This window comes from Gouania willdenowi, chromosome 18 (genome assembly GCF_900634775.1).
Source record: "Gouania willdenowi chromosome 18, fGouWil2.1, whole genome shotgun sequence".
Taxonomy (NCBI): domain Eukaryota; kingdom Metazoa; phylum Chordata; class Actinopteri; order Blenniiformes; family Gobiesocidae; genus Gouania; species Gouania willdenowi.
In genome coordinates this window covers 16,424,447-16,448,708 of record NC_041061.1, presented here as the reverse complement: position 1 = coordinate 16,448,708, position 24,262 = coordinate 16,424,447, and the positions used below count along the sequence as shown (strand labels likewise).

At 38.1% G+C, this 24,262-nt stretch overlaps 1 protein-coding gene across 4 annotated transcripts in view; it reads left to right on the top strand.

Moving 5' to 3' along the window:
• The window catches only part of slc8a4b (solute carrier family 8 member 4b), a 161,125-nt gene that overhangs the window by 21,097 nt on the left and 115,766 nt on the right, over positions 1-24,262 (top strand). The window lies entirely within an intron of this gene.

Below are 24,262 nucleotides of genomic sequence, written 5' to 3'. Positions count from 1 at the left end.
GTGTGTGTGTGTGTGTGTGTGTGTGTGTGTCTTTGTTGAAGGGGAAAAAAGTGTACATGCATGTGTGAAGGGAAGAGATGAGATTATTACTTTGACATCAGCCACGTTGGTTGCAGCCGCTGGAGTCATGTGCGCGCATCGGTGCACGCGTGCGTAAATAGGAGCGTTCACCGGAGAGGCTGTGTGGTTGGGTCACATTTAACCCTAAAGGTGGAAGGCTGTGCGTGTGTGTGTGTGTGTCACAGACTCCGATAGAGTCCAAGGAAGAGTTCAAGGTCAGAAGGGCAGAAACTTGTCTCAGTTTTTTGGGGAAAACTGCATGTGAAATGACCTGATTTCAATGAGATTGAGAGATTGGCATTTTTGATAGCGGTGATGATGCTGATGCTGCCTGAGCATCACTCTTTAATACGTGTGGGACGATATACAAAGTTCACGATACGATATGATGTACGATACAGGGCTCACGATAACGATCCAAGGTTATATTATTGGAAAAGGGGGAAAAAATAACCCTTCAAACTCTGGGTATAACCTTTTCAACTGAATAGGAATACAAAAATAAACAACATAAATATGACAGGTTTTTCCTATGGAAAGTGTGAAAAGTACCTCTGCCAGTCAGAGGTTTTTTTTTTTCCAAAAAACTCATGATGAGGACATTTTTTGGTTTTAATTTCAAACTAGACCAGTCTACACAGCCCAGATTTAAGATATAAACATGTTCTTTTTCAACAATAATAACCTGTCTACATTTGGCTGCAAACAAGACCTTTGAAGTTGAAAATGCAGCATCTGTCTCTCACTTGGTACCGACGACGATACTTCTGATGACGTTTTAATTAGGGGTGCCATTTTTACGCGTTAATTGCGATTTATTAATTACAGGAAAAAATTACGCACTAAAAAAAATTCATGGCGCTTAATTTTTTTTTTTTTTTGCACCGCAAACAGAGCGGAACCTTTCTCCATTGTACGCGTTCCCGGTATACCCATAATACTGATGCACCAGCTACAACGGTAGAAGCTGAGGAGTCTTTGAGCGCGTTCATTTTAGTTAAAAAAAACACACCGGACGGAAATGTAAAGCCCAGTTGTTTGCAAATTTTGCAAGAAAGAGTTTGTAAATTAGCGGAGCTCTTCCTCCTCCAGGGGAGCTTTTCCACCTCAATGCTAACTATGTAGCAGGTAGCCCGGACAGCGGTCCTACGGACCCTAATATTTTCACACACCGGATTTTTTCAGATCCTCTCAACGCAAGGAAGTAGACTACGTCACTTCCTTTACCTGCAATGATAACGACAGTGCTGCAGGGACGTGATATTTGAATGTGAACCAACCATACAACGTTTCTTAAATTGTACACATTTAAATATGTGAGTGTTTTGTGGTGTTTTTACAGCAGAACTTGTGCTTAGAGCTCCCCCTAAAGGTCCCTTTTGGTTATGTCACTGTCATAAACACTCTGCACCCCCCGCCGCCTGCCCCACCCCACAGCAACATGCACTCCTTTGCTCTCCAAAGATGGTAGCAACCGATCACTGAAAAATCCTAACACAACAGTGACACTAAGGGTGCTTTCACACATATAGTCCCATGTGAACAGTATGAGGAGGAGAGACAAGTAATATAAATTAATGATGTGGGAGTAATACGGAAGGGAGTGGAAATGTGTGTGGTGTGTTTGTTTGTGTGCTGACAAAGCGGCTCTGAAAATGGATGGATAGATGGGTGGATGGATGGATATTTGTGTGTGCGCTGCCTGATGGAGCGCTGGGTTGCGAGTGTGTGTGTGCGTGCCTGTTGTGCAATCACACACACTATGACGACAGTGTGTGTTGCTGCTGAGCTGTCACTGCATGAAGTTCCTCCGTTCCTCAGACAAAGGTTTTCGCTGCCTTTTTTTTGCTGGCTCCGCCATGATATACGTTTGAGAAAAGTGAATTTGTAGACAACCGTGTGCAATGAATTAAAATGAAGATTTTCCAGTCTCTGTTTATGATGCATCATCTATGCCAGAGATGGGCAACTTGTATTACAGCCAGGGCCAATGACATGTGATTGATCCGAGGGCCACATTATCAACATTCATATCACTATTTAAAATAATGAACAATTTTTGTTGTAATTTTTATTTTATTTCCTCTTATTTTGTATGTTGTGTTATTTGTATGTCTTTTCCTTTTGTTTTTTCTTTTCCTTTTGTGTTTTGGGAGTCATTTTTGTGTGTTTTTGTACTCATTCTGTGGACTTTGGTTATTCCTTTTTATATCTGACTTTTATTTTGCGAATTTTGTTGTCATTTTGTGTGTTTTTGTTCTCCTATATTTTGTTGTCATTTTGTGTTGTTGGAGTCATGTGTCCTCATGATCTTTTTGTATATTTTGGTTGTCATTTTGTGTATTTTTGTTCAGTTTTCTCTCATTTTATTTGTTTTTGAAGTCGATGTGTGTATTTATTTTGGAGGCCACACAAAATTAGGCCAAGGGCAGCTTGTGGGCCACATGAATAAGCATTTAGCCATCTAACAAAATCAACATCATAAACATCATTAAAGAAACATAAACAATTATTTAATATAGCCTCCAAACTCTCCCAACAAGATATATCTCATGACATGGCAGCACATCCATTGTTTGTGTTGGAAACACGGAGAAAATGACGACAACAACTCAGAACAGCCTCAGTGAGGAGCATCCACAAAGTCAATACTTCCTTTTGTTCCATTCACTGTGAAAAGTATGAAACATGTTCTGACCTTACCTTTGCTGAAGGTCTGGTAACTCAGGTGTTGGTCTCCCATCTTTTAAAAGCTGTTGTTTTTCCTCAAAACAAAGTTTATTTATCGTCTCTAGCGCTGTCATCATGACTGTAATGTTATCTCGCCCACTAGCTATAGAAAACGTAGCAGCAGCGGTCACATGATATCAATTCACTAATGTTCTGTGATCTTACATATAGCATTTAGCATAGCGCGGTTATGTGCAAAGGCAGCTCTCTACACTGCCTTTACACGTAAATGGTTGTCATCTTGGGGACCTGACTGCGCATGGGCAAACACGTAAAACCACGCAATGAGAACGGAGGCAGAAGAGCAACGTGCCTTTGGGAGGGGGCGTGGCCTCCCTCTTCCTTACAGCGAAGTGAAAAAAAAAGAAAAAGACTGCAGCTGTTCCAGGAAATAGCGCTGTTTAGTAATTTGGGCTATGAAATGCACAAAATGCAGACAATTTGAAACTTAGAGGTACTGTAGGCTATTGGAAATGGAAAAATAAATAATTTATAATTAAAAAAAAATAAAACAAATTAAAACTAACCCTAACCCTAACCCTATTAAAACAAATAATCAAAATATCAATTCACCCTTGGGTAGGCACTGCCTACCTTGCCTACCCTGACGGCACGTCACTGGCAAACAGCCAACTGATGGGGTCTAAAGGAAAAAAAGGATTAAGGGGTTAAAATAGTAACATACTAAAATATAGACCATTCATTCATTCATTCATGCTTAAATAACGAAATATTCTGTAAATCCAGAGGTTATAGCTTCAGGGTGATTTTAAGTTTTTCTTTTTTTGACCTTACATAACCTTTAGCTTCTGCAGCGAACTGTATGAGATGAGAAGAGATGTATTTTCCATGTGCAGTCAAATAGTCATTCATTTGAAACTCACAGGAAAACCACTCAGCTACAGGTGTGACTCTGCAAGACAGGAAAAATAGCTCCAACATCTGAGAATAGCTCACACGTGAAGGAGATATTCCAGCTCTTTTATGCACAGCCAACTGGGACAAGATATTGGAATGATCCCATAGGACTTACAGAAGAGAGATGTAAACCTTGGCAGAAGGATTCTGTTGAATGAAATGAAAGAGATTTGCGTGAACAGGATGTTAATCTCAATAATGCTTGCGTGACACTGTGTGGATTAACCAGGTATGAAGATGGAACGATGCTGCTGCGCCTGATCATGATGATGATGATATTTTGGGGCACAGCTGGCAATAAGGATCAAAATGTTTTGGCTATAGTTTTGATAAGGCATCATAGAGTTGAAGACGATGAGTGACAGCTGTAGTTTATGGCGATGTTTGGTCTCAGAGTAAAGCTGACGATAAGGAGGATATTACCCGCTGATGATATGATAGAGATTTAATGACAGAGAGCATCATGATGATGGGGATGAAGTCTTAGTTCAGCATTGATAAATAATTAACGCAAAGATATGTCACCCTCTCAATAATTGAAGAACACAAGCTGTTGGAGAAAAATATGGGCTAGAAATGAATTTGCATATCTCCAACCGTTTCCACTGTACGTCAGCAACAAAACGTCTTTGTGTTAAGGAGCTTTCACGCTATCTCTCTCGCTACGGGCTTTTCCCTCACTGCCAGAGCCCTGGCAGGTCATAGCTGCAGGGTGGTGATAGAACATTTTTTGGACCATCCAGCCATGAAAAAGCTGTTTTCAGCAGCTCAAAAAAGGGTCAGGGATGCATTCCGTTATCTCCAGCAGATAGATTTTCAGTATCTCAGTGAAAACAATGTGAATGTGAACTATCACTCATGACTGAGTGAATTTAAGAATGAGATTTATCTCGTAAGTAAGTCATTTCTTTATAAAGCGCTTTTTGCAGATAAAATCATAAAGTGCTATACAGAACAGAGGATACATTAAAACAACAGGAGCATCATAAAAGAATAATAAAAATGTAACTAAAAGCTTTTTTGAAGAGCAAATTCTTCAAATGTCAATGCAAATTGTCATGGGGTGCATGAAAAAAAATATTTAAAAAAAACAGCATGGCAACATTGGAAAGTAAAATATAAATAGACCAGAAGTCAGGAGCCTCCATGCATTTCCACAAATTACACATTGGCCTCTGTAAGACTACTTTCTAGCAAAAATATGGCGAGAGCGACATTGCTTTGCGCTAGCCAAACATGCTTAATGCTTTTTGTCACTATGTGCTTCTGTGAAAGGGGATTGTCAGCTTTGTCAAACATGAAAACAAAATATAGTACAAGACTTTGCGTGGAGAATAAGGCTGAACGATTAACCTTAATCGCATCGATATTAACATGCTGGAGGTTTTTTTTCTCCATGATATACATGTTCACCAATCAGAATTGTCGAGAACCTTCCTGGGCTGCTGGCCAATCAGAGATGGTTACAGAAGAAGAGTGCAGCACTGTAGCTGGAGCCTCCGGCTCTGCAGACACATACTATTGGAGTCTCTCAGTGCGCTAACAACTACACTACGGTCCTATAAATATGCAGAAATGTCCTCCCCACTCTCATCGTACCTAATCCACCCCAAACACTGTCTAAACTGGCAAAAATACTACGTGAATCATTGCTGACTCCTAAATACACAGCAGACCAGTGCCCTTTTAACTTTAACGTGTCTATAAAGCTTTGTACGTTGCTCGTGTAGCGCTGCGTCGCTCCGTGAGAACATGAGTCGGCTTTAATCAGCTTCACCTGCTCAGAGCGTTTAAAAATCTCATCGGAGCTACAGAAAATCTGTAGATAAAGTTGTTCTGTTGTTGTGGACTAGACCATAAATACCAAGGATTGTAGAGTCTGAAACATCATAGATTAATGATAACTTCTGATACTGTAAAATATTCTAGCCCCTAGTGGTGAAATGACACTTCTTACACGTGATTTCTTCAACAGTTATTTGTGTTTAATCATTACAGTCTGGAATGATGTCATCAGGATCATTTAAATTAGGTTAATTTAAATTAAGTTGATCAATACTTAATCAATAAACCTGATCAGATTCAGTAAACCATTGATCCCAAAGCTGGAATTGAGTGACATTAATACTGCTCTCTTACGTCTTTATATGACATGAATAATTAAAAAGGAGCAGTCAGAATAATCCATGTCACTACAATTTATACTGTATCGACCTTTTAATTGTATCTTACTCATTATTTTAAATTATTTTTTTATTTTTGACATACATTTTGGTTTAATTATAGTTTTCTTTTTTATCAGTATTTATTTTGTTTCCACAGTACATCTTATGTCTTCCTTTTAATTGTCTTACTTTATTTTTGACATACATTTTTGTTTAATATTTCTAAAAAAACAGAATTAAAAAAAAATTGATGCGGAAAACAGAATTAGGAAAAAAAAATGCGTTTGCATTTAAATGTATGAAATATTAAAGAAATTATCGTAAATACAATGGAAATCGCGATATCTGTCGGAAAAATTGCAATTAGAAAGTTTTAAGTCTCAGACTCTCTCAAATTCAGCCAAACATTACAGTTCTGTGCATCCTCTCCACCTCACACTTCTCTTTAAAGTTGTAGCGAGTTGTATTTTACAGTTTCAGAATGATGAGTATGTTGTTTTACTGATTTACAGTATGTTCAATCAACAAAATGTTTGGTAGATTTATTTTTCCAAAATGAAATACTTTTTTCTGAATAAGTCATTTTATTGTGTGCTTACAGATTATTATTATTTTTTTTTTTTTATTCTATATTATTCCTCAACAGGATTGGTCAAATTCAGAGACATTACATCATTATGTTGTGTAAGTGTGCAGAAGTAGGGGGTACATGGCTTCAGGTTAAATGTCTGAAGGGGTACGAGACTGTGAAAAGTTTGGCAACCACTGGATTAGATCATCAATGAATGAATGAATGCTTCCCCTAAAGCTGTTTTTACACATATAGATATCAGTTAGGAGAATTGTACGTTAATCTAAACCGAGAGCTGCAGTCAGTGTTGTGCACACTTTAAATATTATGCTATCTCCTTGCATGTACGTGTCTTTCTCTCTGTGACCTAACCTAATCCATTAATGACTTAAAACATCGTACTCGTTTCCTCACTGCGGAAAGTGGTAACCCACATCTCTGCTTCTATTCTCGACCATGTTAATCTGATTAATGTGTATCCCTGGCACCAGCCTTGGTTACTTGTGCCACGACTTGTTAGTACACCCGAGCAGCCTGTTACTGTCAGTTGTAATGTTATCTTTGCAGTCGCTGAGAGGGACACAAATGTCCCTGCTTTGATAATCCTCTGCTCTCCTTGTACGTGTGTGGCTTCTCCATCCTGGTGCTAATGTCAGTCGGGGGGGGTTGTTTGCAGCCCAGCAGATTTACAGCCTTACATTGTGATAGTGTACCAGAGGAAGATGATGTTGACAATTCAGGGAAGTAGAAAAACAAAAATGAGTCGTTCTGACAAGAGAAGAGACCTCTGTGAACCAGAGGAGTGTGGGGGAGAAGCCTATAGGGTTTCATCTTTGAATTAGCAACTAATTATTTGTTACAGCTTCAGCTACGATGGCTGTTGTTGATTCATCTAACAGTTGTGTTTTCTAATAACCAGTGTTGGGAGTAACTAGTAGGAGTGTGTCTCTCGATACGGCGATATATCGCAATATTTTTTTCCGCACGATCAATTATCAATATGCTCCCTCTAAGTATTGATTTTTTTTTAATTTATTTATTTTTTTCAAAAAACCTTTTCTGCTTTTCCACTAAAATGTGCAGGTAGGTCGTCACAGAAATGTTGTCACTGTTTGTTGAAGGAACCAATATATTGTTTACTGGAATATTGCGCTATAATGGTGTCACTGGTAAGAAAAACCCTATTTAATGTTTACAGAAACACTATTGGAGATACTTGTTTGTTTACATTGGTATGTTGACACTTATTTACAGAAATGTTGCACTAAAATAGTGTCTGTTCATAGGACACTTTTTCAATTTATTGTCTTTCAGAGATATAAAATAAAAACTGTATTTTTTCACTTCATCTTTTTTTTCCTTGTTATGTCGTGGATTGATTTCTGACCAATATATTGATTATCGCAGTATAGTCATATCGTGAGATAATCGTTATCGTGAGCTTTGTATCGCGTATCGTGAGGTACCCAGAGGTTCCCACCCCTAGTAACTAGTTATTTTTTGTAATATATTACAGTAATATATTAGCTTTTTGAAGTAACTCAGTAGTGTAACTCATTACAAAAGTGAAAAGTGATAAGATACTACTAGTTACAATTAAAGTAACTCAAGTTACATGTATATTTAATTTAAGTGCATATTTGCTTTGTTTTCTCACTGTTCTCGCCATTATTTGAGGGAAAAAAGATGATTATCATAGTTAAATATAACTTGTAGGGAACAGAAATGAGATTTCTGCTTCTGAAACAACAGAAGTATTTGAAACAAAACTTTGACAGTGTTCGAATAAAATCAGTCTGTGTGATATAATTAGTGTTCTGGACCAAAAGTAACTCAAATAGTGTAACTCAGTTACATTTTAAAAACAGTAATATTGTAATACAAATATATTACATTTTTATCCCAGTAACTAGTAATATAAATATATTACAAGTTACCAGCACTGCTAATAACACAGTCCTCCATTTATGAAGATTACCAAAGTATCCAAACAGTCATAAAATAAACAGATTAATATGAATAAATCAGGCAGTGACTGTGAGAAGCACAATGAGAAACTCACAAAAATGAAACTCAAAGCGCTTCGAGCAATCCTTCAGGGTGTAATTTACGTCTCTCAGTATTAGATTTGTTAAATATCAGACTTGTTTATCAAGTTTCATTTGCTTTATTAAGACTGCAAACCTGTGGCGTGCAGTTGTTTTGAATGTTAGAAGTAGTATTAAAGACATGGACCCCTAGTGGCCACCACAGGTAAGACAACAGCTGAATGTTGTTTAAATTAGTAGTAGGAATCGATTAAAAAAAATTAATCAAATGAATTGGAGAATTTGGAATTGATTAATCTCAATTAATCGTCTAACAATATTTGACACGAAAAGCAATGTTTTTCAATTTAAATGGATTTTGGTATGTAAATGAGCTTAAACAACAGAGTTCTGTTTATTATTTTATCAGTGAGTGCTAACAATGAGCAATAATAAAGAATATTATGAAACTTAAATGTAAGTAAGCTACATTCACGTTTTTCTGGATGTTTAAAAAAAAAATAAATAAATAAAAAAAAATGGCACTTGGCATATTTTTAGAGAAGTGGAAACTGTGCCAAATAGTTAAAATAAAAAAAAGTTATTAACTGCGGTATTTTTTTGTTTTTCTTTTTTCTCTGTCATGAATTCATCGCAATTATTGCGATAATGTTTAAATACACTACTATGACGATTGGAATTGCAACTTTTGATGGATTTTAGCGATTGCTGTTTTGCGCAGGAACTCTTTGGCACATTCACTTTTAACATTTACTCCAAAATCTTTTTATTTTTCTGACTAATTTAAAACAATGTACTTTATCTTGATGATACGTTATTTTATTATTGCGATGCATCCACCCAGACATTTTTTCCCTCCATTAAAAGCTTCCTAAGTGACTCACAGGCAGCCCTTTAACCAAGTAAATGTACGTGTTAGAATGGTGGTTTTACTAAAAAAATAAAATAAAATTCCACTACATCACTGTCATAAGTATTGACGTTTTAATCTCACTACCACCCTGCCATGAATTTTGCCTGCAGGTCGATTAATTAAATCAGTATTACTGAAGAATACGAGGACAGTGATATATCGCAGTGTTCATCTCCACTCTGGTGGTCATTATCACCTTATTTTTTGCAGTGGTTAACATTACATAAGGAGTATCTTGTACACGCGCACTCTACAAAAACACCAAATCACACGGTAACATTTACTGGACAAAGTGGGAAGATTAAATGAAGTTTTATTGATTAAGCTGGCTAGTTTTATGCTTATTTTATAAAACATTTTTAGTGAGTTCTGCACTAATTATGAAGAAAGTAGAGTGATTTTTACCAACATCCACCTTGAGCTGGCTGAAAAACGCTGAAGCACATCCCAACCCAAGCAGGTTAGAACAGACGCGGGCAACTGGCAGCCCTCACTCTCATTTTCACTGCCCTCAAAGCAAATCCCCCAAAAATTGTAATTCAAGAAGCTGGAAGGAATATAAACACAAATGCACAAAGTACACAAAATGACAACAAAGACAGACACAGCAGCTAGACTGTTAGCAAATACTAAAGGATGCATGAAAAACCTCAATCGATAATCACTTGTAGTGAGGGCGGAACAATTAAGGCTTTAGATATACTCAGAATGAGACCAGTTCCTTAGTGAGAAACCCAATAAAAAACAGTAGTGCCAACCTAATATCACTTTAATGTCTCTCACAGGACCAAAACTGTCAGCTCACATCCATCACTGTGATCAGTTTCCAATCACTCCAGCAGCATCTCTGCAGGGATCCATTTCACACGTCAAACTGTGGGATCTCCACATAGGAAACGGCTTTAGTGGCAGCAGTCCACCAAAAATTTTGACAAATTTTTACAAATGTATTTATTTTTTACCGTATTTTTCGGACTATAAGGCGCACTTAAAATCCTTTAATTTTCTCAAAAATCGACAGTGCGTCTTATAATCAGGTGCGCCTTATGTATGGAATCAATATGTCAAAATGTTTCGTACAACTTTGGTAAACTATGAAGCTGCACCACTTGTTGGATTTTTGGCGCTTCAGGGCTACCGTAGTCAGACGCCTCGTGGAGTGATATGTACCAGTACTGTGCTTCAACATACTGAACTGGAAAAGTCAGTGTACTGTTCTGTATTTTATGTGTTAAACCTGAACAATCTTGAGAGTTATTGTTAATGAGTTGAATAAAGTTTGACTTATCTGACTATTTTGTTTCGCTTAATGTGTCTTAATAATAATACTAATAATAATAATAATAATAATAATAATAACAAACCGGTGCGTCTTATAGTCCAGTGAGCCTTATGTATGAAAATAGACCCGGTCAGACCCATTCACTGATAGTGTGCCTTATAGTCCGAAAAATACGGTACATCAAAGGATTTTTTTTAAATATATTTTTCATTTCTTTAATAGCTTACTTTTCATCCTGTACAATATTTATATTTCATATTCCTGCAAAAGCTTTACATTTCATATTGTGCAATATTTATAATTCGGCCATAGTTTTACTTCACTATTGTGCATTAATTATGTTTCATATTCCTGCAATAGTTTTTACATTTCATACATTTCAACACCTCTTATAACATACTGTGCAAATATTTATTTTTTATTTTCTGCAATATCAATTCATAATCTACTCCGCTGCTACCTGTAAATAACTCCTATCACACTTAGCCCATCATACCTTAGAGTTACCATTTATATTCTTCTTGTGTTGTTTTTCTTTTTAGCTGTGTGCACTTTAAGGTGAAGCCATATAAATCTCGTCGCACAATTGTATTATGACGATAAAGGCGTTCTGATTCTGGTGTTGATATCAGACATAAGCACTGAGTTCGATGTGTAACAGGTTTCCTTTAAGCCCTCATATTGACCAAACAAGGTAGCAGATGCAGCAGGAAACAGGAAAACCTCAGTGTGACCTTCAGTATAATTCAACAACAACAACAATCGCTCACACGGAAATTTTATTTGTGTGCAGTCACACCATAAACCAAGTATGAAGATAATCTTCTTCTTTTTTTTTTTTTAACCCGCCCTCTCTGCTGTCCGTTAAAGCGATATACGATCCATCGCATGAATGCACTTTGGATGATTGCTCTAAAGCACAATAATACAACTTTGTCACTAATTGGTGAAAGTATTGTCCTTGGAGACGTTTAAATCAACTTTTAGCCTCAAACATGTTTATATTCCAGCTCCCAATGTTACTCAATGGTGAAATTGCATTTTAATCCAACGTTTTAATGCTTTGTTACTTGTCATCCAGTTCCTTTGGGCGTTATGACAATATTCCTAAAAAGACCAGGAACATTGGTTACGACCCAGATGTATTGATTTTACTACACACTGGCCACGTTCACATGGGAGCTTTAATTCCTCTTTAAATCAGAATAAAAGTTAAATCCTCTTCAAACTGACCTTGTAAACACTTAATTCCTAATACAAATTGAATTCCGAATTAAACTTAAATTCGATTTAGGTGGCTGGTTTATTCTGAATTTAATTCCGAATTAGATAATTCCTCATTCTGGTTAACACTTACTTCAGTTTTACGTTAATTCCAGTCGTTGGCGGCTTGCCGCGATGAGGCCCTGTTGATGACATGGTCCAAAATGGCCGTCCGGACTCCAGCCGAGACTTTTGATTTAATAGGAGCCTTAGAAGACATGGATATAATGAAAAGTGTAGATGGGCGGGAGGCATAAACATGCGGACATTTGACTATCCCTCTTCTCCGCTGCCCTATCTCTCTGCTCCTGCTTCTCGGAGCAAAGTCAAACCGTGTGTTGTCGAGCTTCTGCTTCAAAACAACATTCAAAATAAAAGTGAAAACAGTTCTCATGTCGTCTTCTATGTTGTCGCTGAAAATAAAAGGTTTGTTGTGTGTCTTATCAGAGCCTTCCCAAGCCCCCAGACTGAAAGTTAAATTAAATAAAGGTTTTCCATGCCAACCTCGATTCAGAATTATTATTTCCATGTAAACACGAAGCAGAACACTTTAATGCCTAACAATTTAATTTGGAATAACTAATTCCAAATTAAAAAAACATCATGTAACCGTGGGCATTCATGCATGGCTTTCCAGCTGAACAAGGAAGACAACTTAGAACGGGCAAGTTTACGCAACCATGGCAATCATGGTATTCCTTTAACCTCATCAAACCATTTGGATTTATGCAAATCGAGCACTTCTTTGAGCAATCACTACGTCACAGTTTATCAAACATATTGTCGACCTGTGTTTAAAGAGCTTTTTATTGCATATGCAGCCTCTAAATCGCCTTTCATTCCTCATAGTTATGGGCTGAATGAATAATAAAAACAAACATTATGTTCTTGTGGGCCAGTTGTAACTGTTCCTAGGGATTTTCATTTCAGCTGTTTTGAGGAAACAAAAATGCTTTAAAAGCACCTTTTTTGCCAAAGTTGGCAAAATGTGCACCAAGTCTTACCTGCACTATCACGTTTAGATGTTATAGAAACAACATAGAGGGAATTTTTCCCAAATGTACAAATGAAACACTGTATAGGGCCCAGGGTTTATGTTTTGCCCATTTTGTAAATGTGGACGTTATTGAAAATCAACTCATGTCGAACAATCAAGAATGTACACATTTTAAAAACATTCTAAGCTAGGGACAATATTTGGTAACACTTTACTTGAAGTTTTATGCATAAAGGTTGACATCATTATTATGACATGACACCTGACATTAGCATGAATAAGGTGTCATGAAGGCTGGTAGTAAGTGTCGTTCGTTACCCTAAACCCTAACCCTACCTAACTCCACTAGATCCCTCCACCAAACCCAAAAAATGCCAACATAGCTCCAAAGGTGTCATAATTTAGCAAACAACACTTAATAACAGCCTTTGTAATACCTTATTCATGCTAGTGACAGATAATGACATGTTTTCGTATTTGAAATCCTCAAAGGCTACAGTATTGCACGTTTTCGATCAGTAGTTCTCAGCATATAATATTGTTGAAACATGTGGAATGGATCAACACATAATTGAAAGCTTTTAAAACAACATTTTTTGATTAAGGTCAAAATTGAAATGTAATCAGAATGTTTATTGTAATTTATATTCAAATTCGTACCATTTTAGTGCAAGAATATGCAAGAATATATTGTGCAAAAGCAGATTAAAATACAATAAAAGTGAAACTACAAGGAAATAACTCCTCCCCATTTCCAAATTTCCAAATATGAGATTATATTAAAAAAGAACTGTACTTAAGCATCGATTGCAGGGGTGTCAAACTCATTTTAGTTTGGGGGCCAAATACGGAGTAGTTTGATTTTAAGTGGGCCTCAGATTTTAGGTGGTGAAATGAGCAAATTCAACATTGATTTCCCCAGTTTGTACTTTACACGATGTATAAATGATACATAAAGTATGTATGTAAGGCTCCAACAATATCCAGGCAATAAGCGACAGATAACAGTCCCTGCAGAATTTTCTGTCTTTCATTTAAATGATTTCGTGACCAATCTTTATTCAATTTGCAGAAATTGTGTTACATAATTTCAGGAAAATTGAGTTCTTTGAACAATTTGAAATTTAAAAATGACTGCAGTCATGTCAAAAAAAAGCATGGAAAAATTGTGATCCTTGTGAATCGTTGGGTCATTTGGACAGTAATTTGTTTTTTCTGTCTTTTTAACTTTCTCCCGTGGGTAGAATTTGATGGTCGAGAGGGCGCACGTCACTGGCCGAGCTAAATTGCATATAGATTTGCATTGGAAATGCTTTTTCAATATAGTGATCCACACTGATGGTTCCTTCATGCTCCACTGTGAGAGCATTATTCCTGTTCTGGAAATGGCCAATAGCTGAATATCTGCTCCCATCATAGTTGATCTGATGATAGAACGAATGATTAGAAAAGATGCAATGATGTCTGCAAAGACCTGCATGGAGAAGATTGGAAAAGCTGAAGACGGAGCGTTGACTTAACCAGCACAGACACTTGTGCCATCACTCTCTTTACTATCATTCCCCCTTTCTCATATTTCTGAATCCAAGAACCCCCCCTTTGTCTGACTACAACACTTTGCTCAGAAAACTATTTAAAAACAACTATAGAGCGTAATGATGGAATGAACAAGTGATAAAACACATTTTAAAGAATCTCATTTAGTGAATAAGTGGAAAGAAACAGTGTTTAGTGCAGTGTTTTCCAGCCTTTTTTGGATCGTGACCCCATTTTCATATCAAGAATATATGACAAACCCAAAGAATTAGTTTTCAACATCATGTTTGAGCTCAGATGCATTTTAGTTCAACTAGATTCCCAAAGTGAAAGTATAGAAATACAGTCTTTTAAGATTGTGTTTAAAGAATAATAATTAAAACATTTCCAAAATCAATTTAGATTTTTCAAAAATTTCAGGCGACCCCACTGGTTGTCCCGACCCCCAATTAAACAACTACAAAACAATGATAATGTATGCATTTCTGTTGTCCTTTTGTGTATTTTTTCTGTAAAATGTATGTTTTTTTGGAGTCATGATTTATGTTAATAATAATGATAATAATGCATCAATTTTATATAGCGCTTTATCGTAGACACTCAAAGTCGCTTTACAGAATTAAGGCATTATTCTTTCACTCTACACTTAGTGGTGGTAAGCTACTATTGTAGCCACAGCTGCCACAGGCGAGGCTGCCATAGTGCGCCATCGGCCCCTCCGACCACCACCAACATTCACTCACACACTACATTCATACTAGGCAATGTGGGTGAAGTTCCTTGCCCAAGGACACAATGACAGATACCATCTGAAGTGACTGCGACCCCACTATGGCACCTGGAATTCTCAGTGTTCTCCCATCCCATCCATTTTTAATGTACTCTTGCTTTTGTTTTGTTTATTTTTCCGTCATTTTGTACATTGGGGGTCACATAAAATTAAGTGTAATTTCCCAAAATTTCAAAAATCTATTTGAATTTTTCAGAAATTTCGGGCGACCCCACATGGTGTCCCGACTCCAAGGTTGAAAAACACTGATTTAGTGGCTCCTGGATAGATTTCTATCATTTTTATCATTTTCGGTCATTTCATGCTTGAGGTAGGACCAAGAATGACACTTTGTTTGTCAATATTCCACTTTCTCTCCCTCAAGTACCCCCTGTCGTGTACCCCTAGGGGTACATGCACCCCATTTGAGAAACACTGGTCTAGATGATGTTTATAAGGATGAGCCTTGCATTGATATGCAGAGGTTGAGATTCTCCCTGCAGCTTCTAAGAATAGAAAGCGCCAAGGTGAAGAGGAGGGATTTTGTTAGTGTTTTTAAACCGTTGAAAAGCATTTGACAAACACTCGCTCTGTCAGAATATAATATTAATAATAATTTGTGTGTCAGCCTGTCTCTTGGACCTCACCAGTTAGACTGCCTTTGGGGAAGTTGTTATTGCTGTCTGCTTTGTTGATTATGCTATAAATTAAATTTCAGCAGCCAGGGCTTGTTGTCTGGCAGCATTAGATTTTACTTAGAGGAGCAAAGTGACTGAGGCAGTTATGATTCCTCAGAGATAAAGGCAGTGACGCCAAGGGCAACAGCTCTGCTTCTGTCCCTTTTTTTAATCCAATCCCCGAGGCTGGAGGCAGAGCAATCTGCTCTTTTTAAAAACCACGACTTGATGAGAAAACTGTGGACAATCACATCTTATTCAGCCAACAATGAAATGGGCACTGATGAAGAACACATTCAATCAATCAATCAATCAATCTTTATTTGTATAGCGCCAAATCATAACCAATGGTATCTCAAGGCACTTTACAGTAGAGCAGTCTTAAGGACGGACTCTTCATTTTATGGATACACACATATGCATATATACGTATATACACATACATATGTATCCCACACCCAACATGAATTCATCATGGCGGCAAGGAAAACCTTCTGTTAAGCAGCAGGAACCTTGTGTGGATCCCATTCCTATGATGAACAGCCATCCACGTTATGCTGTGTTGGGTGTGTGCAGAGGAAAGGGTGGAGACAGAGCCGCTGAGTCTCTGTAACTCCACACTGAGGATCCCACGGACCTGCAAGACAAAAGCCAGAAGGAGTACAGGAGCAAACACACAAGGGAGTAAGCAGACATAGAGGGAGTGTTTGAAAGAGGAATGGGACCCTCTCCGGTCCCTCTCTAACCTAAATGACCTCTCTCTTAACGCCCTCTCCAACCTCTCTCCAACCGAGCATGCCAGACCCCCCCCCCCGGCAGTCTATGCCTATTGCATCTTAATTATGAGCTATGAGCTGGTTCCTAACTAAAAGCTTTATCAAAGAGGAATGTTTTGAGCCTAACCTTAAAGGTAGAGAGGGTGTCTGCCCCCCGAACCGTGGTTGGTAGATGGTTCCAGAGAAGTGGGGCCTGATAACTGAAAGCTCTTCCTCCTATACTACTTTTAGAGATGAATGGAACAACGAGTAGTCCAGCATTTTGAGAGCGTAGTGTTCTGGGGGGATTGTATGGCACTACAAGCTCCTTGAGATAGACTGGTGCCTGTCCATTTAGGGCTTTATAAGTGAGAAGAAGAATCTTGAATTCTATTCTATATTTTATGGGAAGCCAATGCAGAGAGGCTAATACAGGAGTAATGTGATCTCTTCTCCTAGTTTTAGTCAGTACACGTGCTGCAGCATTTTGAACCAGCTGAAGTGTCTTAAGCGACTTGCTCGGGCAGCCTGCTAAAAGAGAATTACAATAATCCAGTCTAGAGGTAACAAAAGCATGGACTAGTTTTTCGGCGTCGCCCTGAGACAGGATAGATCTGATTTTAGCAATGTTACGGAGATGAAAGAAGGCAGTTCTTGAAGTTTGTTTTATGTGAGAGTTGAAGGATAAGTCCTGATCAAATAGAACCCCAAGGTTTCTAACAGTTGTGCTTTGTGCCAGAGTAATGCCATCTAGGGCAGTTAGGCTAGCAAAGGTTTCTCTAAGGTGTCGCGGGCCCAGTACAATGACCTCAGTCTTGTCTGAGTTGAGAAGAAGAAAATTTTGGTCCATCCAGGCCCTAATGTCCTTTAGACAGGCCTCAAGTTTAGATAGCTGATTTGTCTCACCTGACTTCATTGATACATACAGTTGGGTATCATCAACATAGCAGTGGAAGTTAACAGAGTATTTCTCATAACATTACCAAGGGGGATCATATAGATACAGAAGAGGATTGGACCTAGCACAGAGCCCTGAGGAACCCCGTAGCTTACTTTAGTGTACACAGAAGACTTATTATTCACGTGTACAAACTGGTACCTATCAGATAGGTAGGACTTAAACCAGTTTAGGGCAGTCCCTGTGATTCCAAGTAATTTCTCTAATCTCTCTAGTAGAATATAGTGATCTATAGTGTCAAAAGCTGCACTAAGATCTAATAAAACCAGCACTGAGAGTCGTCCTTCATCTGAAGCCCAGAGTAGATCATTAGTTACTTTAACTAAAGCAGTCTCTGTGCTGTGTTGAGCTCTAAAACCTGACTGGAAGTCCTCGAACAGGCTGTTGTTTTGAAGAAATTCACAGAGCTGAGCTGCCACAACTTTCTCAAGAATCTTTGAAATAAAAGGAAGATTAGATATAGGCCTGTAGTTTGCTAAAGTGCTGGAATCAAGAGTAGGTTTTTTGAGAAGGGGTTTGATTACAGCTACTTTAAAGGACTGTGGCACGTAGCCTATTGATAGGGATATATTTATTGTCTCCAACAAAGATGGGCAGACCAGGGGAACAACTTCTTTAAACAGCTTAGTTGGGATCGGATCTGAAAGGCAGGTCGATGGTTTGGAGGATGAAATAATAGAGTTAAGTTCCTGAAGTCCTATATGTGTGAAACAGTTTAGGTTAGGCCTATTTACATTTAATGGTACAGCAGGCCCAGGTGAAGGCAGGGAGTGGCTAATTTTATCTCTAATCTTGTGAATTTTATCGTTAAAAAATGTCATAAAGTCCTCACAGCTGAGGGCTAGAGGAATCATGGGCTCAATAGAGCTCTGACTTTGTGTTAGCCTGGCTACAGTGCTGAAAAGGTACCTCGGATTATTTTTATTTTCTTCAATTAGTGAGGAGTAGTATGTAGATCGACTATGTCGTAAGGCTGTCATGTATTTACTATGGCTTTCTTGCCAAAGTATTCGTGACTCCTCTGTTTTATTGGAGCGCCACATTCTCTCTAATTTACGGGTTGTCTGTTTGAGTGTGTGAGTTTCAGAGCTAAACCACGGAGCTTTCCTCTGACGTTTAATAGTTTTTTCCCTCAATGGGGCAATTGAGTCCAAGGTGGATTTTAGTAGACTAGCAGAGCTATCGACAAGCAGATCCAGTTGAGAGGGGTTATAATTAATATCATAGTTATTTATTGGATGGTGCACTGAGTTTAAGGCAGCAGGAATGGCCTCTTTAAATTTAGCCACAGCACTATTGGACAGATTTCTACTCGTAACTATTTTATTGCACAGTGCGAGATCCTCTAGGATAATGTTAAAAGATATTAAAAAGTGATCTGATAGCAGAGGATTTTCAGGGTAGACTTTTAGTTCATTAATATCAAGGCCATATGTTAGAACAAGATCAAGAGTATGATTTAAACGATGAGTAGCTTCATTAATAGTTTGAAAAAAGCCAACTGAGTCTATTAGGGACATAAAGGCTGAGCTCAGGCTATCACTATCTTTGTCCACATGGATATTAAAATCTCCTACTATCAGTATTTTATCAGAACTGAGGACTAAGTTTGATATAAACTCAGAGAATTCTGATAGAAATTCAGAATAAGGGCCTGGAGGACGGTAAATTATCGCAAATAAGACTGGCTGGCAGGTTTTTGATTCGATATGAGATAAATTTAGAACCAGGCTTTCAAAGGAAGTGTAACTGGCCTTTGGTTTAGGATAGATTAGGAGAGAGGAATGATAAATAGCTGCTACACCACCTCCACGGCCTATGTCTCGTGGCATATGAGTATTTAAATGACTGGGAGGAGTGGCTTCATTTAAACTAACATATTCATCTTGATACAGCCATGTTTCAGTTAAACAGAATAAATCAAAGTTATTTTCTGAGATAAGGTCATTTACTAGTAGAGATTTGGATCTCAGTGATCTAATATTTAATAGAGCACATCTAATGGTTTTATGTTTTGGTGTTTCTAGATTTGAGATTTTAATTTTTTTCAGATTTTTATAATTGATAGCTCTTTTATTTGATTTTATGTTAAAATCATTGTGAAATATGGGTCGGGGGACTGACACCGTCTCCATAAAATAATATTCATCACCATCACAACAGTTGTCATGGCGATGAACACAGCTATCCTGATAGCAATGGGAGGGAAACTGTCCTAAGGCAAGCGCAGAGGGGCGTGGAGGACTCCCCCTCTGTAACATGGTCTCATTCATGAGATGTCATAAATGTGCCATGTTTTCTGATAGTAGAGATGCTCCCTCCAAAGTAGGATGGATTCCATCTCTTCCTATCAGGTTCGGTTTTCCCCAGAAGGATCTCCAATTATCAATGAAGCCCACCTCGTTTTCTGGACACCACCTCGATAGCCAGCGGTTAAATGATGACATGCGGCTATACATGTCATCACTGGTCAGATTTGGTAAGGGACCAGAGAAAATTACGGAGTCCGACATTGTTTTAGCATAAGCACAAACTGATTCAATGTTCACTTTGGTTGCTTCCGACTGGCGACGTCGGGAGTCATTAGTGCCGACATGGAGGACTATCCTATCAAACTTACGATTACTCTTTGCCAGCAACTTTAGATTTGATTCTATGTCGCCCGCTCTGGCCCCTGGGATGCACCTCACGATGCCCGCTGACTTCGCTAGCTTCACGTTTCTCACTATGGAGTCGCCAATTATCAGAGTTTGTTCCCCGGTGAGTGTGTTGTCCTCACAGAGGGGGGAGAACCTGTTTGAGACGTGAACATGGTGGTGTCCCGAGCGGCTTTTTGACCTTCGACTATGCTTACCACGGACAGTAACCCACCCATTGCTGGCCAGGGGGGAGGCTAAGCTAGAGCTAGCACGGTCCGCACCGGCTAGGTCCTGCTTGCTAGCTTCTGTTTTGGTATCAGGGGTGCGGAACCGCTTCTCCAGATTGTTGATCCTCGCCTCCATATCTAACAGTACGCTACACTTTATGCAACTACCATTGTCCCTAAAGGAGGACGAGGAGTAACTAAACATCTGACACACCGGGCAGGAGAGCGGAGGGGAGGAGAGAGAAGCCATAGGTGCTAAATTTAAGCTAAGCTAAGCTAAGGACAAAAGGAAGTTTAAAGGAGATTGTACTGCCTATAAGAGGCGAGATTGCTTTTTACTTAACCTTCGTACGTTTAACTGTACGGTAAAAATTAAAACAAGTGTTTTCAAGGCTAAAATATCAATGACAACAAGTTTGATTAGAGTTAGCAGAACACAGTAGTAGAGCGCTGCAAACAGCGGTAGAGTGTAAACAGGAAATGATCGATACGTCACCACGATACGTCACTACATTGACCTTTCAAATGGCTTCAGCATGTCAGACAGTTTTGGGGGAATTTCTTGTTTTAGGAGGCAAAACTAAATCCAGCATGGCTTTCACTCAGTGTTAGCCTGTGTGTGTGGGGTAATGTCAACAAGCCGAGGCTGAGGGACCACATGGAAGACATGCCATTCGTCTCCCCGTCCCCACCATAGACTGTAAAAAGAATGGACGTGACAAGCTCCTCCAAAAGTGAAGGTTTTTTTTTTTTTTAGAGCTCCAACTGCTGACTGGCTGCATTATAGGTCATAAACCCCGCCTCCTCAATGATAACGGATGGGATTTGGGTCAAATTGTAAAGTTAAAATACTTGTCGTACATTTTTTTTCAAACCATTAGTTATGACCCTACATTGTGTTCAAGTTATTTTTCTGTCAAGTTTGTTTTAAATAAGTTATTTGAGGTTGAGAAATGGGATTTGACGTCATATATGATGATGATTGACAGCCAATGATTAGGCAGTATGCTAAATGGGCGGGGCATGCTACTAGAGCTCCTCCCACAGGACCCTACTGCGCAGACTGTGGCTCCAAATGACGTCAAACTTGCAAGATGGAAGCGCCCCTGATTTTGGCTTCAAGAGTGGGAACAGCTCCAGTGCGCACCCACTGGTCTCTACAATGGGTCACACCCTGCGTGCGTTGTCACGGAAACAAGGATGGAAATTGGGGGAAACCAAAAAAAAAAAACAAGCTGAGGAAATGATTTGACACAATAGAAGTGAATTCATTCCCTTTTGTCTGAGCGGGAAGATGCAGCCTTTAGTTTAGGTTGTTTGTTTGAGAGCTTTGCTAAGTACAACATAAAGAGCTCATAGGAAGAGAGAGATGCATGTTCTGAAAGGACAGGATTCAACAGCTTTGTAGTGAGTCGCTAACGACTTAAACTGTGTGCTTTCATTCAAGGATCACACTGCTAGTTTTAACATCTTTTTCTTTGTCTCGCTACCTCGTCTTCTCTCTCTCTTCTTTGTCATTTTCCCTTCCACCATTGGTACCTGTTCTCCATGTCAGTGGATCTCGACCTTTCTTCTCTTGTGTACCCCCTTGAGCCTTTTTGTCATACCATGAGTACCCCCTCACTCATACGTGTTCATGATTCTCCAAAAGTAGAGCATAACACAGCTGAATATTCAACTCGTCATTTTATTTCATCTTCATAAATTATACAGTTAATATTCAGGCTTTATCTTCTTATTTAACTCAAATTAAACTTGAAATAAATTTAATAAAGGATAAATATAAGAAATAATATTGTAGTAAATGTTTGTATTGTTAATACTAATATATTATGATTATATTGTTATTAAAGAAAAATAATAGTGGAAATGGGGAAAAAAAGTATTGTAAATAAATAAATACAAAACAAATATATAACCTGCCTGTGTTATATATGACTTTTATCACATTTACCACAAAAGGAGCTTCTTTGAATATGTCCCCTTTAAACAAGAATTTAAATTTTAAAAACAAGTCATAACGCTGACTTATGAAATGACTGAAAATATTTTTTATCATCTTTGAAACAAATTCCTAATTTTTCCATGTACCCCCTGCAATGTGCTCACGTAGCCCTAGGGGTACTCGTACCCCTGGTTGGGAAACATGCTCTATGTCATCACTGTTGCATTATTATCATCCATCAATCGCTACATTTGGCTTTGCTTGCATCTTTTGCTTTTGCCAGGCAAGGAAAGCAGCTTTAAAATGATCTTTAAGTTCATACATTTGGTTTGGCACGCGATAAACTCCAATTCGATGCACATTGTGGGTTCACGATATAGTGAGTAGTTGTAATCTGTAGCTTTATTCATAAATAATCCAAAAACCTGTCGGAAAAGTACACAAAATTCTCACATGCAGAGAACCTGCAAACTTACCCCTTGTTAGGTCTAAATCACTGCCTTACATTACCACACATCACTGCTTTTTGCTTTGTAAAATATGAGATTTAACTCATAGAGGAGTTTATATCATTATTGTTAAGCTGTAAATAAACATAATATTCAGTTTGCAAAGGGACATTTTTTATTCTCCTTGGGGCTGTGATAGGAAGACGCTATTAAATATTTCTACTGTAGGTATTCTATATGATTTCTTGATAAATGATGTAGAAGAACCATAACAATCATTGCTAAATGTTTCAGTTATGGTTCAACACTTTAATAATGTAATTCAGAGATGGGTAACTTTTATCAGTGAGGGCCACAAATGTATAATTGTCTTATCCAGAATTAAAATAGAGACCAATCTGAGCAATAATACAGCAAATAATGAAGGTTTGTTGTCATTTTTTGTATTTTATGTAGTTATTTTGTGTATTTGGTATATTTATTATTTTTTGTAGGTTTTTCCTGTCATTGTGTGTATTTTTGTGTGTCTTTCTGTCATTTTGTGTATTTTTGTTGTTTGTTTTTGTTTATGTGCGTTTGTCGTTTTGTCTATTTTATACAAAATATTGTACAAAATGTGTTATTTTATTTTAATTGTCAACATTTTGTGTATTTGTGTATCTTTCTCTTTTTTTGTGTTTTTTCATATGTACCTTGTGTGTTTCTGGAGTCATTTTGTGTTTATACATTTGGGGCCATTTTCAAAATTAGGACGAGTTCCACATGTGACAGCTGCTGTTCGTACCAAACTAATGATGTGAATTTTCTAAAGTTTGTAGAAACTGATAAATCCAGTGATATTAGCTTGAACATACTGTTGGAATAAATACACTTTACGATAATTGTTATATTTTTATCTTGTCGTGAAACAATAGATTTAATCCCAAAAGGAAGAACATAACTTTTCCCCTTCACTGATAACCTCTGACCCTAATCCCTGCAGAAAGCTGATTTTAAAAACCTGTCCAGAGCAGTGTGGAGGCCTCTGAATGCTAGAAGTGAAGAAGAAGCACTTCTTTCTCTTCCACAGGTGATTCCCTGATGTTTGTTTACATTCCCGTCCTTGTCTTTCTCTCATCATCTCCCCAAATCTGTGTCTCCCAGCCGTCTGAATGTCTTCCCTCTGTGACCCTGCTCGCCCCATTACTCCTCACCTCCTGCCCTCCTCCATCCGCTGCCTGTCACTGCACTCCCAGGTTGTTTACTGCATTCAGGTCCTGAGCTGCACCTCCACAATCACTCTCATATGTCCTTATTACTGTCTCCTGCTAGGTTTGAACATCCCTGTAAATCAGTGAAGATTTTTTTTTTTACCCTGAAG